Source organism: Dermacentor andersoni, chromosome 5 (assembly GCF_023375885.2).
Source record: "Dermacentor andersoni chromosome 5, qqDerAnde1_hic_scaffold, whole genome shotgun sequence".
Lineage (NCBI taxonomy): Eukaryota > Metazoa > Arthropoda > Arachnida > Ixodida > Ixodidae > Dermacentor > Dermacentor andersoni.
In genome coordinates this window covers 3,519,868-3,538,673 of record NC_092818.1, presented here as the reverse complement: position 1 = coordinate 3,538,673, position 18,806 = coordinate 3,519,868, and the positions used below count along the sequence as shown (strand labels likewise).

General features: G+C 48.2%; 1 long non-coding RNA gene across 1 annotated transcript; it reads left to right on the top strand.

Moving 5' to 3' along the window:
• The first annotated feature begins 12,600 nt into the window (after positions 1-12,600).
• Positions 12,601-16,675, top strand: LOC140218314 (uncharacterized). The gene is made up of 3 exons (XR_011894576.1): positions 12,601-12,966; positions 13,737-13,823; positions 16,481-16,675. It is a non-coding gene; the product is annotated as an uncharacterized lncRNA (long non-coding RNA).
• Positions 16,676-18,806: the final 2,131 nt, after the last annotated feature.

Sequence of the window (18,806 nt, the reverse complement as noted above, 5' to 3'; positions counted from 1 at the left end):
GCGTAATCCCCAGGAGACTGCGTGCGCAAATCAAGGCGATGCAATCCTTTTCTAACGTTGTAGCGAGAGCGCGCAGCGATATATCGCGCCCCAAGTGTTATACGACGCGTGTCAGTCTCAGAAAAGTCTTTATTGCGAGCAGCGTAATCCCCAGGAGACTGCCTGTGCAAATCAAGGCGATGCAATCCTTTTCTAACGTTGTAGCGAGAGCGCGCAGCGATATATCGCGCCCCAAGTGTTATACGACGCGTGTCAGTTTCAGAAAAGTCTTTATTGCGCGCAGCGTAATCCCCAGGAGACTGCGTGCGCAAATCAAGGCGATGCAATCCTTTTCTAACGTTGTAGCGAGAGCGCGCAGCGATATATCGCGCCCCAAGTGTTATACGACGCGTGTCAGTCTCAGAAAAGTCTTTATTGCGAGCAGCGTAATCCCCAGGAGACTGCGTGCGCAAATCAAGGCGATGCAACCCTTTTCTAACGTTGTAGCGAGAGCGCGCAGCGATATATCGCGCCCCAAGTGTTATACGACGCGTGTCAGTCTCAGAAAAGTCTTTATTGCGAGCAGCGTAATCCCCAGGAGACTGCCTGTGCAAATCAAGGCGATGCAACCCTTTTCTAACGTTGTAGCGAGAGCGCGCAGCGATATATCGCGCCCCAAGTGTTATACGACGCGTGTCAGTCTCAGAAAAGTCTTTATTGCGAGCAGCGTAATCCCCAGGAGACTGCCTGTGCAAATCAAGGCGATGCAATCCTTTTCTAACGTTGTAGCGAGAGCGCGCAGCGATATATCGCGCCCCAAGTGTTATACGACGCGTGTCAGTTTCAGAAAAGTCTTTATTGCGCGCAGCGTAATCCCCAGGAGACTGCCTGTGCAAATCAAGGCGATGCAATCCTTTTCTAACGTTGTAGCGAGAGCGCGCAGCGATATATCGCGCCCCAAGTGTTATACGACGCGTGTCAGTCTCAGAAAAGTCTTTATTGCGAGCAGCGTAATCCCCAGGAGACTGCCTGTGCAAATCAAGGCGATGCAACCCTTTTCTAACGTTGTAGCGAGAGCGCGCAGCGATATATCGCGCCCCAAGTGTTATACGACGCGTGTCAGTCTCAGAAAAGTCTTTATTGCGAGCAGCGTAATCCCCAGGAGACTGCCTGTGCAAATCAAGGCGATGCAATCCTTTTCTAACGTTGTAGCGAGAGCGCGCAGCGATATATCGCGCCCCAAGTGTTATACGACGCGTGTCAGTTTCAGAAAAGTCTTTATTGCGAGCAGCGTAATCCCCAGGAGACTGCCTGTGCAAATCAAGGCGATGCAACCCTTTTCTAACGTTGTAGCGAGAGCGCGCAGCGATATATCGCGCCCCAAGTGTTATACGACGCGTGTCAGTCTCAGAAAAGTCTTTATTGCGCGCAGCGTAATCCCCAGGAGACTGCCTGTGCAAATCAAGGCGATGCAATCCTTTTCTAACGTTGTAGCGAGAGCGCGCAGCGATATATCGCGCCCCAAGTGTTATACGACGCGTGTCAGTTTCAGAAAAGTCTTTATTGCGAGCAGCGTAACCCCAGGAGACTGCCTGTCCAAATCAAGGCGATGCAATCCTTTTCTAACGTTGTAGCGAGAGCGCGCAGCGATATATCGCGCCCCAAGTGTTATGCCACGCGTGTCAGTTTCAGAAAAGTCTTTATTGCGAGCAGCGTAATCCCCAGGAGACTGCGTGCGCAAATCAAGGCGATGCAACCCTTTTCTAACGTTGTAGCGAGAGCGCGCAGCGATATATCGCGCCCCAAGTGTTATACGACGCGTGTCAGTTTCAGAAAAGTCTTTATTGCGAGCAGCGTAACCCCAGGAGACTGCCTGTCCAAATCAAGGCGATGCAATCCTTTTCTAACGTTGTAGCGAGAGCGCGCAGCGATATATCGCGCCCCAAGTGTTATGCCACGCGTGTCAGTTTCAGAAAAGTCTTTATTGCGAGCAGCGTAATCCCCAGGAGACTGCCTGTGCAAATCAAGGCGATGCAACCCTTTTCTAACGTTGTAGCGAGAGCGCGCAGCGATATATCGCGCCCCAAGTGTTATACGACGCGTGTCAGTCTCAGAAAAGTCTTTATTGCGCGCAGCGTAATCCCCAGGAGACTGCCTGTGCAAATCAAGGCGATGCAATCCTTTTCTAACGTTGTAGCGAGAGCGCGCAGCGATATATCGCGCCCCAAGTGTTATACGACGCGTGTCAGTTTCAGAAAAGTCTTTATTGCGAGCAGCGTAACCCCAGGAGACTGCCTGTCCAAATCAAGGCGATGCAATCCTTTTCTAACGTTGTAGCGAGAGCGCGCAGCGATATATCGCGCCCCAAGTGTTATGCCACGCGTGTCAGTTTCAGAAAAGTCTTTATTGCGAGCAGCGTAATCCCCAGGAGACTGCGTGCGCAAATCAAGGCGATGCAATCCTTTTCTAACGTTGTAGCGAGAGCGCGCAGCGATATATCGCGCCCCAAGTGTTATACGACGCGTGTCAGTTTCAGAAAAGTCTTTATTGCGAGCAGCGTAACCCCAGGAGACTGCCTGTCCAAATCAAGGCGATGCAATCCTTTTCTAACGTTGTAGCGAGAGCGCGCAGCGATATATCGCGCCCCAAGTGTTATGCCACGCGTGTCAGTTTCAGAAAAGTCTTTATTGCGAGCAGCGTAATCCCCAGGAGACTGCGTGCGCAAATCAAGGCGATGCAACCCTTTTCTAACGTTGTAGCGAGAGCGCGCAGCGATATATCGCGCCCCAAGTGTTATACGACGCGTGTCAGTTTCAGAAAAGTCTTTATTGCGAGCAGCGTAACCCCAGGAGACTGCCTGTCCAAATCAAGGCGATGCAATCCTTTTCTAACGTTGTAGCGAGAGCGCGCAGCGATATATCGCGCCCCAAGTGTTATGCCACGCGTGTCAGTTTCAGAAAAGTCTTTATTGCGAGCAGCGTAATCCCCAGGAGACTGCCTGTGCAAATCAAGGCGATGCAACCCTTTTCTAACGTTGTAGCGAGAGCGCGCAGCGATATATCGCGCCCCAATTGTTATACGACGCGTGTCAGTCTCAGAAAAGTCTTTATTGCGAGCAGCGTAATCCCCAGGAGACTGCCTGTGCAAATCAAGGCGATGCAACCCTTTTCTAACGTTGTAGCGAGAGCGCGCAGCGATATATCGCGCCCCAAGTGTTATGCCACGCGTGTCAGTTTCAGAAAAGTCTTTATTGCGAGCAGCGTAATCCCCAGGAGACTGCCTGTGCAAATCAAGGCGATGCAACCCTTTTCTAACGTTGTAGCGAGAGCGCGCAGCGATATATCGCGCCCCAAGTGTTATGCCACGCGTGTCAGTCTCAGAAAAGTCTTTATTGCGAGCAGCGTAATCCCCAGGAGACTGCCTGTGCAAATCAAGGCGATGCAACCCTTTTCTAACGTTGTAGCGAGAGCGCGCAGCGATATATCGCGCCCCAAGTGTTATGCCACGCGTGTCAGTTTCAGAAAAGTCTTTATTGCGAGCAGCGTAATCCCCAGGAGACTGCCTGTGCAAATCAAGGCGATGCAACCCTTTTCTAACGTTGTAGCGAGAGCGCGCAGCGATATATCGCGCCCCAAGTGTTATACGACGCGTGTCAGTTTCAGAAAAGTCTTTATTGCGAGCAGCGTAATCCCCAGGAGACTGCCTGTGCAAATCAAGGCGATGCAACCCTTTTCTAACGTTGTAGCGAGAGCGCGCAGCGATATATCGCGCCCCAAGTGTTATGCCACGCGTGTCAGTTTCAGAAAAGTCTTTATTGCGAGCAGCGTAATCCCCAGGAGACTGCCTGTGCAAATCAAGGCGATGCAATCCTTTTCTAACGTTGTAGCGAGAGCGCGCAGCGATATATCGCGCCCCAAGTGTTATGCCACGCGTGTCAGTTTCAGAAAAGTCTTTATTGCGAGCAGCGTAATCCCCAGGAGACTGCGTGCGCAAATCAAGGCGATGCAATCCTTTTCTAACGTTGTAGCGAGAGCGCGCAGCGATATATCGCGCCCCAAGTGTTATACGACGCGTGTCAGTTTCAGAAAAGTCTTTATTGCGAGCAGCGTAATCCCCAGGAGACTGCCTGTGCAAATCAAGGCGATGCAACCCTTTTCTAACGTTGTAGCGAGAGCGCGCAGCGATATATCGCGCCCCAAGTGTTATACGACGCGTGTCAGTCTCAGAAAAGTCTTTATTGCGCGCAGCGTAATCCCCAGGAGACTGCGTGCGCAAATCAAGGCGATGCAATCCTTTTCTAACGTTGTAGCGAGAGCGCGCAGCGATATATCGCGCCCCAAGTGTTATACGACGCGTGTCAGTTTCAGAAAAGTCTTTATTGCGCGCAGCGTAATCCCCAGGAGACTGCCTGTGCAAATCAAGGCGATGCAATCCTTTTCTAACGTTGTAGCGAGAGCGCGCAGCGATATATCGCGCCCCAAGTGTTATACGACGCGTGTCAGTTTCAGAAAAGTCTTTATTGCGCGCAGCGTAATCCCCAGGAGACTGCCTGTGCAAATCAAGGCGATGCAACCCTTTTCTAACGTTGTAGCGAGAGCGCGCAGCGATATATCGCGCCCCAAGTGTTATACGACGCGTGTCAGTTTCAGAAAAGTCTTTATTGCGAGCAGCGTAATCCCCAGGAGACTGCCTGTGCAAATCAAGGCGATGCAATCCTTTTCTAACGTTGTAGCGAGAGCGCGCAGCGATATATCGCGCCCCAAGTGTTATACGACGCGTGTCAGTTTCAGAAAAGTCTTTATTGCGCGCAGCGTAATCCCCAGGAGACTGCCTGTGCAAATCAAGGCGATGCAATCCTTTTCTAACGTTGTAGCGAGAGCGCGCAGCGATATATCGCGCCCCAAGTGTTATACGACGCGTGTCAGTCTCAGAAAAGTCTTTATTGCGAGCAGCGTAATCCCCAGGAGACTGCGTGTGCAAATCAAGGCGATGCAATCCTTTTCTAACGTTGTAGCGAGAGCGCGCAGCGATATATCGCGCCCCAAGTGTTATACGACGCGTGTCAGTTTCAGAAAAGTCTTTATTGCGCGCAGCGTAATCCCCAGGAGACTGCCTGTGCAAATCAAGGGGATGCAATCCTTTTCTAACGTTGTAGCGAGAGCGCGCAGCGATATATCGCGCCCCAAGTGTTATACGACGCGTGTCAGTTTCAGAAAAGTCTTTATTGCGAGCAGCGTAATCCCCAGGAGACTGCCTGTGCAAATCAAGGCGATGCAATCCTTTTCTAACGTTGTAGCGAGAGCGCGCAGCGATATATCGCGCCCCAAGTGTTATACGACGCGTGTCAGTTTCAGAAAAGTCTTTATTGCGCGCAGCGTAATCCCCAGGAGACTGCCTGTGCAAATCAAGGCGATGCAATCCTTTTCTAACGTTGTAGCGAGAGCGCGCAGCGATATATCGCGCCCCAAGTGTTATACGACGCGTGTCAGTTTCAGAAAAGTCTTTATTGCGCGCAGCGTAATCCCCAGGAGACTGCCTGTGCAAATCAAGGCGATGCAATCCTTTTCTAACGTTGTAGCGAGAGCGCGCAGCGATATATCGCGCCCCAAGTGTTATACGACGCGTGTCAGTCTCAGAAAAGTCTTTATTGCGAGCAGCGTAATCCCCAGGAGACTGCGTGTGCAAATCAAGGCGATGCAATCCTTTTCTAACGTTGTAGCGAGAGCGCGCAGCGATATATCGCGCCCCAAGTGTTATACGACGCGTGTCAGTCTCAGAAAAGTCTTTATTGCGCGCAGCGTAATCCCCAGGAGACTGCCTGTGCAAATCAAGGCGATGCAATCCTTTTCTAACGTTGTAGCGAGAGCGCGCAGCGATATATCGCGCCCCAAGTGTTATACGACGCGTGTCAGTTTCAGAAAAGTCTTTATTGCGCGCAGCGTAATCCCCAGGAGACTGCCTGTGCAAATCAAGGCGATGCAACCCTTTTCTAACGTTGTAGCGAGAGCGCGCAGCGATATATCGCGCCCCAAGTGTTATACGACGCGTGTCAGTTTCAGAAAAGTCTTTATTGCGAGCAGCGTAATCCCCAGGAGACTGCCTGTGCAAATCAAGGCGATGCAATCCTTTTCTAACGTTGTAGCGAGAGCGCGCAGCGATATATCGCGCCCCAAGTGTTATACGACGCGTGTCAGTTTCAGAAAAGTCTTTATTGCGCGCAGCGTAATCCCCAGGAGACTGCCTGTGCAAATCAAGGCGATGCAATCCTTTTCTAACGTTGTAGCGAGAGCGCGCAGCGATATATCGCGCCCCAAGTGTTATACGACGCGTGTCAGTCTCAGAAAAGTCTTTATTGCGAGCAGCGTAATCCCCAGGAGACTGCGTGTGCAAATCAAGGCGATGCAATCCTTTTCTAACGTTGTAGCGAGAGCGCGCAGCGATATATCGCGCCCCAAGTGTTATACGACGCGTGTCAGTTTCAGAAAAGTCTTTATTGCGCGCAGCGTAATCCCCAGGAGACTGCCTGTGCAAATCAAGGCGATGCAATCCTTTTCTAACGTTGTAGCGAGAGCGCGCAGCGATATATCGCGCCCCAAGTGTTATACGACGCGTGTCAGTTTCAGAAAAGTCTTTATTGCGCGCAGCGTAATCCCCAGGAGACTGCCTGTGCAAATCAAGGCGATGCAACCCTTTTCTAACGTTGTAGCGAGAGCGCGCAGCGATATATCGCGCCCCAAGTGTTATACGACGCGTGTCAGTTTCAGAAAAGTCTTTATTGCGAGCAGCGTAATCCCCAGGAGACTGCCTGTGCAAATCAAGGCGATGCAATCCTTTTCTAACGTTGTAGCGAGAGCGCGCAGCGATATATCGCGCCCCAAGTGTTATACGACGCGTGTCAGTTTCAGAAAAGTCTTTATTGCGCGCAGCGTAATCCCCAGGAGACTGCCTGTGCAAATCAAGGCGATGCAATCCTTTTCTAACGTTGTAGCGAGAGCGCGCAGCGATATATCGCGCCCCAAGTGTTATACGACGCGTGTCAGTCTCAGAAAAGTCTTTATTGCGAGCAGCGTAATCCCCAGGAGACTGCGTGTGCAAATCAAGGCGATGCAATCCTTTTCTAACGTTGTAGCGAGAGCGCGCAGCGATATATCGCGCCCCAAGTGTTATACGACGCGTGTCAGTTTCAGAAAAGTCTTTATTGCGCGCAGCGTAATCCCCAGGAGACTGCCTGTGCAAATCAAGGGGATGCAATCCTTTTCTAACGTTGTAGCGAGAGCGCGCAGCGATATATCGCGCCCCAAGTGTTATACGACGCGTGTCAGTTTCAGAAAAGTCTTTATTGCGAGCAGCGTAATCCCCAGGAGACTGCCTGTGCAAATCAAGGCGATGCAATCCTTTTCTAACGTTGTAGCGAGAGCGCGCAGCGATATATCGCGCCCCAAGTGTTATACGACGCGTGTCAGTTTCAGAAAAGTCTTTATTGCGCGCAGCGTAATCCCCAGGAGACTGCCTGTGCAAATCAAGGCGATGCAATCCTTTTCTAACGTTGTAGCGAGAGCGCGCAGCGATATATCGCGCCCCAAGTGTTATACGACGCGTGTCAGTTTCAGAAAAGTCTTTATTGCGCGCAGCGTAATCCCCAGGAGACTGCCTGTGCAAATCAAGGCGATGCAATCCTTTTCTAACGTTGTAGCGAGAGCGCGCAGCGATATATCGCGCCCCAAGTGTTATACGACGCGTGTCAGTCTCAGAAAAGTCTTTATTGCGAGCAGCGTAATCCCCAGGAGACTGCGTGTGCAAATCAAGGCGATGCAATCCTTTTCTAACGTTGTAGCGAGAGCGCGCAGCGATATATCGCGCCCCAAGTGTTATACGACGCGTGTCAGTTTCAGAAAAGTCTTTATTGCGCGCAGCGTAATCCCCAGGAGACTGCCTGTGCAAATCAAGGCGATGCAATCCTTTTCTAACGTTGTAGCGAGAGCGCGCAGCGATATATCGCGCCCCAAGTGTTATACGACGCGTGTCAGTCTCAGAAAAGTCTTTATTGCGAGCAGCGTAATCCCCAGGAGACTGCCTGTGCAAATCAAGGCGATGCAATCCTTTTCTAACGTTGTAGCGAGAGCGCGCAGCGATATATCGCGCCCCAAGTGTTATACGACGCGTGTCAGTTTCAGAAAAGTCTTTATTGCGAGCAGCGTAATCCCCAGGAGACTGCCTGTGCAAATCAAGGCGATGCAATCCTTTTCTAACGTTGTAGCGAGAGCGCGCAGCGATATATCGCGCCCCAAGTGTTATACGACGCGTGTCAGTTTCAGAAAAGTCTTTATTGCGCGCAGCGTAATCCCCAGGAGACTGCCTGTGCAAATCAAGGCGATGCAATCCTTTTCTAACGTTGTAGCGAGAGCGCGCAGCGATATATCGCGCCCCAAGTGTTATACGACGCGTGTCAGTTTCAGAAAAGTCTTTATTGCGCGCAGCGTAATCCCCAGGAGACTGCCTGTGCAAATCAAGGCGATGCAATCCTTTTCTAACGTTGTAGCGAGAGCGCGCAGCGATATATCGCGCCCCAAGTGTTATACGACGCGTGTCAGTTTCAGAAAAGTCTTTATTGCGAGCAGCGTAATCCCCAGGAGACTGCCTGTGCAAATCAAGGCGATGCAATCCTTTTCTAACGTTGTAGCGAGAGCGCGCAGCGATATATCGCGCCCCAAGTGTTATACGACGCGTGTCAGTTTCAGAAAAGTCTTTATTGCGCGCAGCGTAATCCCCAGGAGACTGCCTGTGCAAATCAAGGCGATGCAATCCTTTTCTAACGTTGTAGCGAGAGCGCGCAGCGATATATCGCGCCCCAAGTGTTATACGACGCGTGTCAGTTTCAGAAAAGTCTTTATTGCGCGCAGCGTAATCCCCAGGAGACTGCCTGTGCAAATCAAGGCGATGCAATCCTTTTCTAACGTTGTAGCGAGAGCGCGCAGCGATATATCGCGCCCCAAGTGTTATACGACGCGTGTCAGTTTCAGAAAAGTCTTTATTGCGCGCAGCGTAATCCCCAGGAGACTGCCTGTGCAAATCAAGGCGATGCAATCCTTTTCTAACGTTGTAGCGAGAGCGCGCAGCGATATATCGCGCCCCAAGTGTTATACGACGCGTGTCAGTTTCAGAAAAGTCTTTATTGCGCGCAGCGTAATCCCCAGGAGACTGCGTGCGCAAATCAAGGCGATGCAACCCTTTTCTAACGTTGTAGCGAGAGCGCGCAGCGATATATCGCGCCCCAAGTGTTATGCGACGCGTGTCAGTTTCAGAAAAGTCTTTATTCCGAGCAGCGTAATCCCCAGGAGACTGCGTGTGCAAATCAAGGCGATGCAACCATTTTCTAACGTTGTAGCGAGAGCGCGCAGCGATATTGCGCGCCCCAAGTGTAATGCGACGCTTGTCAGTTTCAGAAAAGTCCTTATTGAGAGCAGCGTAATCCCCAGGAGACTGCCTGTCCAAGTCAAGGCGATGCAACCCTTTTCTAACGTTGTAGCGAGAGCGCGCAGCGATATATCGCGCCCCAAGTGTTATGCGACGCGTGTCAGTTTCAGAAAAGTCTTTATTGCGAGCAGCGTAATTGTCAGGAGACTAGTGCAAGGAAAGGCGATGCAACCCTTTTCTAACGTTGTAGCAAGAGCGCGCAGCGATATATCGCGCCCCAAGTGTTATGCGCCGCGTGTCAGTTCCAGAAAAGTCTTTATTGCGAGAAGCGTAATCGTCACGAGACTATACTTGTGCAAAGAAAGGCGATGCAACCCTTTTCTAACGTTGTAGCGAGAGCGCGCAGCGATATATCGCGAACCAACCCTTATGAAAATGAACCATGAGTTTCTGTAGAGGACGTTATGTGTTCCTAAGGTGACATCAGACATTCATAAGAAATGCATCGTCTAATGTTTTTTGGCATCACAAGTACATCAGAGACTCAAATGACAATGCACCTTAGGTTTTCTGATGAGAGGAGTATACAGCTTTTTTGTGTTATTGCTAATGTCAAAGTGCATCATATATGAATGTGTACGATGCCAAGTCGTGAAAAATTCTTTGTAATGCGATAGCGTTAAATGGCTCATGAGCCGGAAAATCCGGCATTGTCGGCGTGAGCACTCGATGTACAAAGAGGTTACAAACTCTCAACCTTTCATGGGAGTCGAACCCACTACCTTTGGCGGTAATTAAGGCTACGAACCCACGACCTTTGGTGTTGATTAAGACACCGTTAAATAAGACAGTTATTGAAGATATAGTTAATTAATGCACTCGAACGCACGTACCACCCTTAGTGGAAATCGAAGCCTGTTAATTAATACGTTAATTAATGTGCAGCTGATTATTGTGTCTTTAATTAAGACACTCGTACCCATGACCTTTGGTTTTAATGAAGGCGCTGTTAATTAAGGCGTAGTTAAGATACAGTTATTTGGGGCACTCCAAATAACTGATGATGATGCTAATTAAGGCACGGTTAATTACGACCTAGGAATTAAGTCACTCGAATACATTACCTTGTGTGGGAATCGAACCAACGACCATTGTTGTTAATGAAGGCGATATTAATTGAGGTATTGTTCATTAAGATATAGTCAATTAAGACACTCGAACCCACGATCTTCGGTGTTAATGAAGGCGATGTTAATTAGGGCACAGTTAAGATACAGTTATTTGAGGCACTCGAACCCACGACCTTTGTTAATGAAGATGGTGCTAATTAATGCACTGTTAATTAATATCTAGCAATTAAGTCACTCACACCTAGTACCTTGGGTGGGTGAATGAAGAAATGAAGAAAACGATATAACACAGCGTGAGCGCCGAGTACTCTGGAAACGCTTCCGATATATCAGGACTAGGCACAAAACAACGACGTAATTTTCTTTCCTTTTTAAAGAGCACTGTAAGTTCGTGTTACCCCGTTATCACATTTGGTAAACAGTGCAAACTTATAGCGTATGCCTTGTTCTGAGCAGTTTGATTTCTCGGATGTGTTACTAGTCTTTAAGTGGCAAACCGACAATTGTGCAGATTGACATGATCATGACATGGAAAACTGCGCGTAAAAAATTATGGGGTTTTGCGTGCCAAAACCACTTTCTGATTATGAGGCACGCCGTAGTGAATCGAGGACTCCGGAAATTTCGACCACCTGGGGTTCTTTAACGTGCACCTAAATCTAAGTACACGGGTGTTTTCGCATTTCGCCCCCATTGAAATGCGGCCGCCGAAGCCGGGATTCGATCCCGCGACCTCGTGCTCAGCAGCCCAACACCACCATAGCCACTGAGCAACCACGACGGGGAAAAAAAAAAAAACTGCGCGTTAGCGGCAGCGTCTATTTGCTGGAACGCACTGTAGTACTTGGTTGCAAGCACATCGTACGCCAGCGCACATTTCTGGCATATACCACATAGGACAAATGCACGCTGCCGAGACATGTGGGTTTTTCGAGGAATCTTCGTGGGTAGCACGATCAACACAGAAGGCACGAGCTACACGAGTGCTATCCGCGCACATTAAACACACTAACACGAAAGCAAGATACGGACGACAGGAGTGTAAGCTGCGCCACACGAGCAGATTTGATGCTTTCCGACTGACACTGTTGCAACGGGCACTAAAACATCGCACACTGCACATGTGTCTCTCGGAGATCGCGTCAACGATGTCTGAGGCTATATAGCTGATGTCAACGACAGCAGGAAGTTATTTAAATTGAAGTGACGGTGCAGGTAGCACGGGGAGCAGCGAAATGCGTAATTCGCGGGTTTTATGAGAGGTACCCGAAGTGAAAATCTTTCGATTAACGTCACCGCAACGATTTTCTATAGGGTTAACATTTTCAGATCTCGAAGGCCATGCTTTTGCTGGCTGCAGATAGCAGAAGCGATTCAAATTGAAAATGCGTTATAGACACGGAGGAAGGAAACTAAGAAGAGGCCCTGACGTCACTCTTTGTGAAGCAAAAGTGAAGCCGGAAGTTGGCGTTGCTCATGGCGATGCTCCGCCTTTTGTGACACCCTCCTCTCTTGTTTACATCTTTCGCGAAACCACGCCGCGCTGCGCGTGGTTTCGCACGCGGAGCGCGCGCGCTCGCGCAACATCCGGCAGAGCACGGTGCAGGTAACACAGCGCAACAAGACACGGTGACTAACGCAAACCCGCCCACACAGCGCCTTTGCCACGGCACGAAACCTACCAGAGCAACACGTGTGCGCGCTCAAAAAATCAGAACAACGCCGCCATTGTGGCCCAAAAGGCGTGGCCATGCAGCAAAAAAAAATAAAAAAGCAGCAAAAGAAATGAGAACCTATACGTCATTTCCGCCACACTTTTCTCCTAGCGCGCGGAGGGGGTAGGGCCTCTCCTTAGTTTCCTTCCTCCGTGGTTATAGAATTTCTTACTATGCCAAGCTATAGCTTACAATATAGACTTATCTGTGGTTCTGTTTGTCTTGCAACAGCTCTGCGCAATTAGGCAGCCGCACAAATCCTCAGATGACGCTAGCCGAGACATTGGCTGACCCCAACCGACCTGTTGGTGGCGCCACCCACCGTCCCGTTTCCAATCCAATCCAATCAACCTGTCGCTCTCTTTACGAGTCGGTCGGGTGTGCGAGCTGCAACGATGTGCTTGTTTGATCGTGTGTTTTTGTGTTTGCTGTAACGAAATGTGACTTAGTTCGCGTGCGCATAAGTGCCACAGACAGCTTGTGTCTCGCTGCAAACTCGCCGTGTGCGTGGCGCGCCAGCCAAATGTGGACCAACGATGTTCATGCCGTGGAGTGCGTTCCCTTTGTCTCTGGTTGTCGTGAAAAGTTGGGTGGACGTCGCGAAGAATTAATGCGTGTTGTTAGCGTGCCACTGCTCGTCCACTATGCACCGGCATGTCTGCTGGAAGAAACATCGAAGCACCGGCAACTTGGAGGACGCTTTTCGACCGCGTCGTGCCATTCAAAAGGTGAGTAACCGTGCTTGCTATCTACACACGTGTTGTGCGTGCTTCTCGTGTGGGCATAGGGTGCCTTGCGAACGTAGGAAAGAGAACTCCCACGACAACAGTGAAACCTATGCCGATGATTGCTGGGTGTCAGAGTTTAGTTGCGCGAATTTATTGCCATAATGCAGAATTGAAAATCTTGATAAGCGTTTTCTTCTGATGAGAAAGATTACGTTCGGAAATAATCGTGTTCATCATGCGCGCTTGTGCGTGAGCTCCCGCTTTTCTGCTGAAGTCGCATGATAACGACTCATCTACCTCTTGACCGATTCTTACTGCTACGACGTTTCCTCGCTTATAAATGTTTCGACGTTGTAGATAATCTCTGCTTACAAGGTGTTCGATTTACGAGCAGCATTAGGAAAAAAAAATGTAAGCAATCACAGCGTGCTACTGGTACAGGTTTGTTTTGAAGGGGTGTTGCCATAACTTTGACGTAAGTAAACATTACAAGGGATAGTTACTTAAAGTCATGACAGAAACTCTAGAATTGTTATGTAAACAAACATTCATGTAATGCGCTGCTGCTGCTGCGTGTGAAATTTTGCCTTGTTGAAGGGGTCCCTGTTATCGTGACATTCATCAGCGACTTCGACTTTGTGCTCTGTTGCCACCCTGCACCAGTGCAGGCATTGTTTTCGTGACTGTTTTTACATGCTCCTTGCATGTGTTCACGATGTGATAGTCTTATTGTGCCACAGCTGTAAGTTAACACAGAATTCTCTTTGTAGTGGTGAAGCCGTGACCCACAACTGTGTCCACATAACCCGTGGCAATGGCTGCAGCAGCACGGCGTGTAATCTGGATGGACATGTCAGGTATGCTTTAAGTGTACGTGTTCACAAAAGTAGGATCTCGGTATCGTTAGTGGATAAGTGTATCGACATATTACTTAATGCATCTTGCTAAATAGGCTAAATATTTGTGCAAATTTATTCCACTTGCTGCTTATTTGTGTTTGTAGACATTATGCACACGTTATCTTGTTCTGTTAAAACTACACCTCGCATGTCCTGACGTTTAGTATTTTTCTCGCATCAATTGCTTGGCTGCAAGTCCATTTTATTTTTGCCTATTACTCAGTATGTTTCTTTTTTATTTTGGTTTTATTTGTTTGGAACTGTTTGTTATGCTGTAGCATATATTTCCATGTTTTCCTTTCTGCTTATGATACACACATGTGCTGTTTTTGTCCATGTAAGAATTCGAAGTGCAGTGTGCCATATATCTCAAAGGTCTAAGCACGCAGTGTGCATACCATTGTTTAACATTGATGTTTACAATTATGTCTGTCTTGTTCTCAGAATAACTGTCACTGCAAATACACATTTGATGAACTCGAATTTCTTGAAATGAAATATGAAGGCCAGTATTCATTGTGCTGCAGTTACTTAAGTAGTGAGGTGTTTTCTGGTAAGCTTTCTATTTTTTCTCTCACTTTCTTCGTATTCTTTTCTTTGCAAGCTGCCCCTATTCATGCTGGTAGGCATTGTAGCAGTTGTGAGTGTGTCTACTGCAGCAATGTCACAGCTAGTTTGCACACACTACAGGATGCCAACAGATACCCATCACTGTTTTTGTGCATTTCTGAGAACCAGCTGTGTCCACTCGGTGAAACTTGTAGTGTCCATTTGAATTTGCCAAGCGGTTCATGTAACTTTTCAGGACAAAATTTACGCAGCGAGGGAAGGGAGACTATGCAACATGACCTTGGCTAACGACTGACTGTTTAAGTTGTTGGAAGGACTAACAAAAATAGCACTGGATGTGCACTTGTGTTGTGCACCAGTTAATTTGAGAGGGATGGCAGAAGTTATAATACAAAGGCATAAAATCATGATAAATGGTGTTTGCATAAAAAGAAGTAAGTAAATAGGCACAGACTAATTTCTATCCCTTGTAATCTACAAAGGATGCCCTTCTTCATGCATTGATAATGGGGGCTGGCTCACACTTATTGTTATTTATGTGGTGTGCCTGACTGATTTCTCTTGCCAATTTTCAGCCATGGGTGAAAACAGAAACAATCCTAATCCGGCCTGAAGCCCCATTGCGGATATGTGTGGCCAAGTAGGACGAGCATACTGGTCTTTTGAGTGAAATATGTTGATCTCATAGGTACATATTTAGGCACCAGCCAGTCTGCGCTATGTACATTTGACCACCTGTGAAGGGAATACAGTACAGTGTCTCTGACACGCACTGGACAAATTTGGTGCTACCTTTAACCAAGCAAGCCTCGCTTGCCTCCTTGCCTTTCTCGATTCAATTTGCAATTCAATCAGTTCATGTAACTTTTCAGGACAAAATTTGCGCAGCGAGGGAAGGGAGACCATACAACATGACGGTTGTGCATATGCTGCCTAATTTATTTTTGCTGGAAATATATGTGCACTGCAGTCCACAAGTGAATTGACAAAGGCACCTAGGCATTGGAGGCTTGCTTAGTTAAAGATACCCAAAATTTGTCTCGTATCTTTCAGGGTTAATGTAGGCTATTCTTTTGATCACATGCATATTTGGTCCAATGTACATCGGGCACGCTGACTAGCCAGTGCCTCAGCATGCGCCTAGGAGAGCACCATAATTCACTCAAAGAACCAGTGTGCTCGTCCCATTTGACCATGCATTGACATGACAAGCTGTGCACTGGATTTAGATTGTTTATCTGTTTCGTTCACCTATGGCAACCGATTGATACAACAAAATCAGTGAGGAATACCACATCCAAAAATGGGACGTGTGTCAGTCAACGCTCATTATGATTGCATGACAAAGAGGAATACTCTCTAATTACGTGGAATAGCAACCACCATGCTTAATTATTAAATTATTTTTATGCAAGCTTGTTTATCATGCTTCTACGCATTTGTTTTTCAACTTGTGCCCTCCCTCTGAAAGCAGTGCTCAGGTGTAAATGATAAAAAAACCCAGACATGGCGTGATGTATTTCTTCAATGGGATATATGCCATCATTCAGGAGGCCAACACATGCATGACATAGTAGGCTTGGAATGTGTGAGAACTGTGACCGTAGCTGATGCAAATATTCTATAACCACTGGCACTTGGATGTCTCTGGGATGCATTGGGTTGCCCGTACACAAACACTCCTACGCTCATTTCCATGCCAAGTAATTAGTGAGATTTTGTCATTCACGCTGGTAATCCACAGACACTGCTGTCCTTTGTCAAGTGGAAACCGATATAGCTGAAGTTGTTCACGACATGTACACATGCCACAGCTGATCAATGTTGCACATTTGTACAGCCAAGAGCAATTTCTGCTTACTGTAGTTACTGCTGCACCCAAAGGCCAGGCAGTGGTTCCTCAACTTTGTGTGAACCGACACCACATAAATTTTTCGCAGAACTAGCTATAACATCTCCAGATCGTTCTGCAGCAAGTGATACAGCATGTATTTCTGTGGTTGATTGCCAAGTTTTGTTAATTTTCTGTCCTTTCTACCATGCAGGGTACACGTGCACTTACTTCAAGATGACGACACTCCACCTCAAGAACAGCCTCTCCTCAATGATAAGTAGCGAGATTAAATGAAAGGAAGATATCACATCCGTAACCAGACCGATACTGTGTTTTCCTTCCATTTAACCTCCTTCTGCATTTAAGGAAGCATTGATATGCCCAATAAATGTTTTTGTTAAATTTCTTTCGTTGAGTAATGTCTTACATGCAGCATATGTAGGGCCCATGTACATGTCAAAAGTGCTGCATCTTCGACATACATACATACAGGCTGACATACATGCATGCATACAGGCTGCATATATATAGCACCAAAGACAGTCACGCACAGGTAACAGCTTTAAATAAGGTCGGACTGCCACTGGGACACGTGAGAAAATGTTACCACACGTGGTGGCCAATTTTGTTATAGCAGTAATATGAGCACGAGCAGTCTAGTGTATAAGCTCATTAGAGATTCGTTAGGAAGACGTGAGAAAGTCACAAGAAAACTGCTTTGGAGCGCACATTAGGAAGACATTTCATGCTCACAAGAAAAACACTCGTCAAGAATTGTACAGAAAGACGGTGGCCAATATGTTTTAGAATGACATTAGGAATACATCAGAAAATTCCAAAGAAACTCATCAGAAAATCTAGTGGCTGTGATGTCAAAACTCGCCAGACTTTCATGTGAAACTCATCTCATATTTTCATAAGGGAAGTGTTATGCGATGCGTGCCAGATTCAGAAAAGTCATTATTGCGAGCAGCGTAATCGTAAGGAGACTATATTGGTGCAAAGAAATGTGATGCAACCCTTTTCTAACCTTGTAGCGAGAGCGCGCAGCGATATATCGCGCACCAAGTGTAATGCGACGCGTGTCAGTTTCAGAAAAGTCTTTATTGCGCGCAGCGTAATCCCCAGGAGACTGCGTGCGCAAATCAAGGCGATGCAATCCTTTTCTAACGTTGTAGCGAGAGCGCGCAGCGATATATCGCGCACCAAGTGTAATGCGACGCGTGTCAGTTTCAGAAAAGTCTTTATTGCGCGCAGCGTAATCCCCAGGAGACTGCCTGTGCAAATCAAGGCGATGCAACCCTTTTCTAACGTTGTAGCGAGAGCGCGCAGCGATATATCGCGCCCCAAGTGTTATGCGACGCGTGTCAGTTTCAGAAAAGTCTTTATTGCGAGCAGCGTAATTGTCAGGAGACTAGTGCAAGGAAAGGCGATGCAACCCTTTTCTAACGTTGTAGCAAGAGCGCGCAGCGATATATCGCGCCCCAAGTGTTATGCGCCGCGTGTCAGTTCCAGAAAAGTCTTTATTGCGAGAAGCGTAATCGTCACGAGACTATACTTGTGCAAAGAAAGGCGATGCAACCCTTTTCTAACGTTGTAGCGAGAGCGCGCAGCGATATATCGCGAACCAAGTGTTATGCGATGCGTGCCAGATTCAGAAAAGTCTTTATTGCGAGCAGCGTAATCGTCAGGAGACTATATTGGTGCAAAGAAATGTGATGCAACCCTTTTCTAACCTTGTAGCGAGAGCGCGCAGCGATATATCGCGCACCAAGTGTAATGCGACGCGTGTCAGTTTCAGAAAAGTCTTTATTGCGCGCAGCGTAATCCCCAGGAGACTGCGTGCGCAAATCAAGGCGATGCAATCCTTTTCTAACGTTGTAGCGAGAGCGCGCAGCGATATATCGCGCACCAAGTGTAATGCGACGCGTGTCAGTTTCAGAAAAGTCTTTATTGCGCGCAGCGTAATCCCCAGGAGACTGCCTGTGCAAATCAAGGCGATGCAACCCTTTTCTAACGTTGTAGCGAGAGCGCGCAGCGATATATCGCGCCCCAAGTGTTATACGACGCGTGTCAGTTTCAGAAAAGTCTTTATTGCGCGCAGCGTAATCCCCAGGAGACTGCCTGTCCAAGTCAAGGCGATGCAACCCTTTTCTAACGTTGTAGCGAGAGCGCGCAGCGATATATCGCGCCCCAAGTGTAATGCGACGCGTGTCAGTTTCAGAAAAGTCTTTATTGCGCGCAGCGTAATCCCCAGGAGACTGCCTGTGCAAATCAAGGCGATGCAATCCTTTTCTAACGTTGTAGCGAGAGCGCGCAGCGATATATCGCGCCCCAAGTGTAATGCGACGCGTGTCAGTTTCAGAAAAGTCTTTATTGCGCGCAGCGTAATCCCCAGGAGACTGCGTGCGCAAATCAAGGCGATGCAACCCTTTTCTAACGTTGTAGCGAGAGCGCGCAGCGATATATCGCGCCCCAAGTGTAATGCGACGCGTGTCAGTTTCAGAAAAGTCTTTATTGCGCGCAGCGTAATCCCC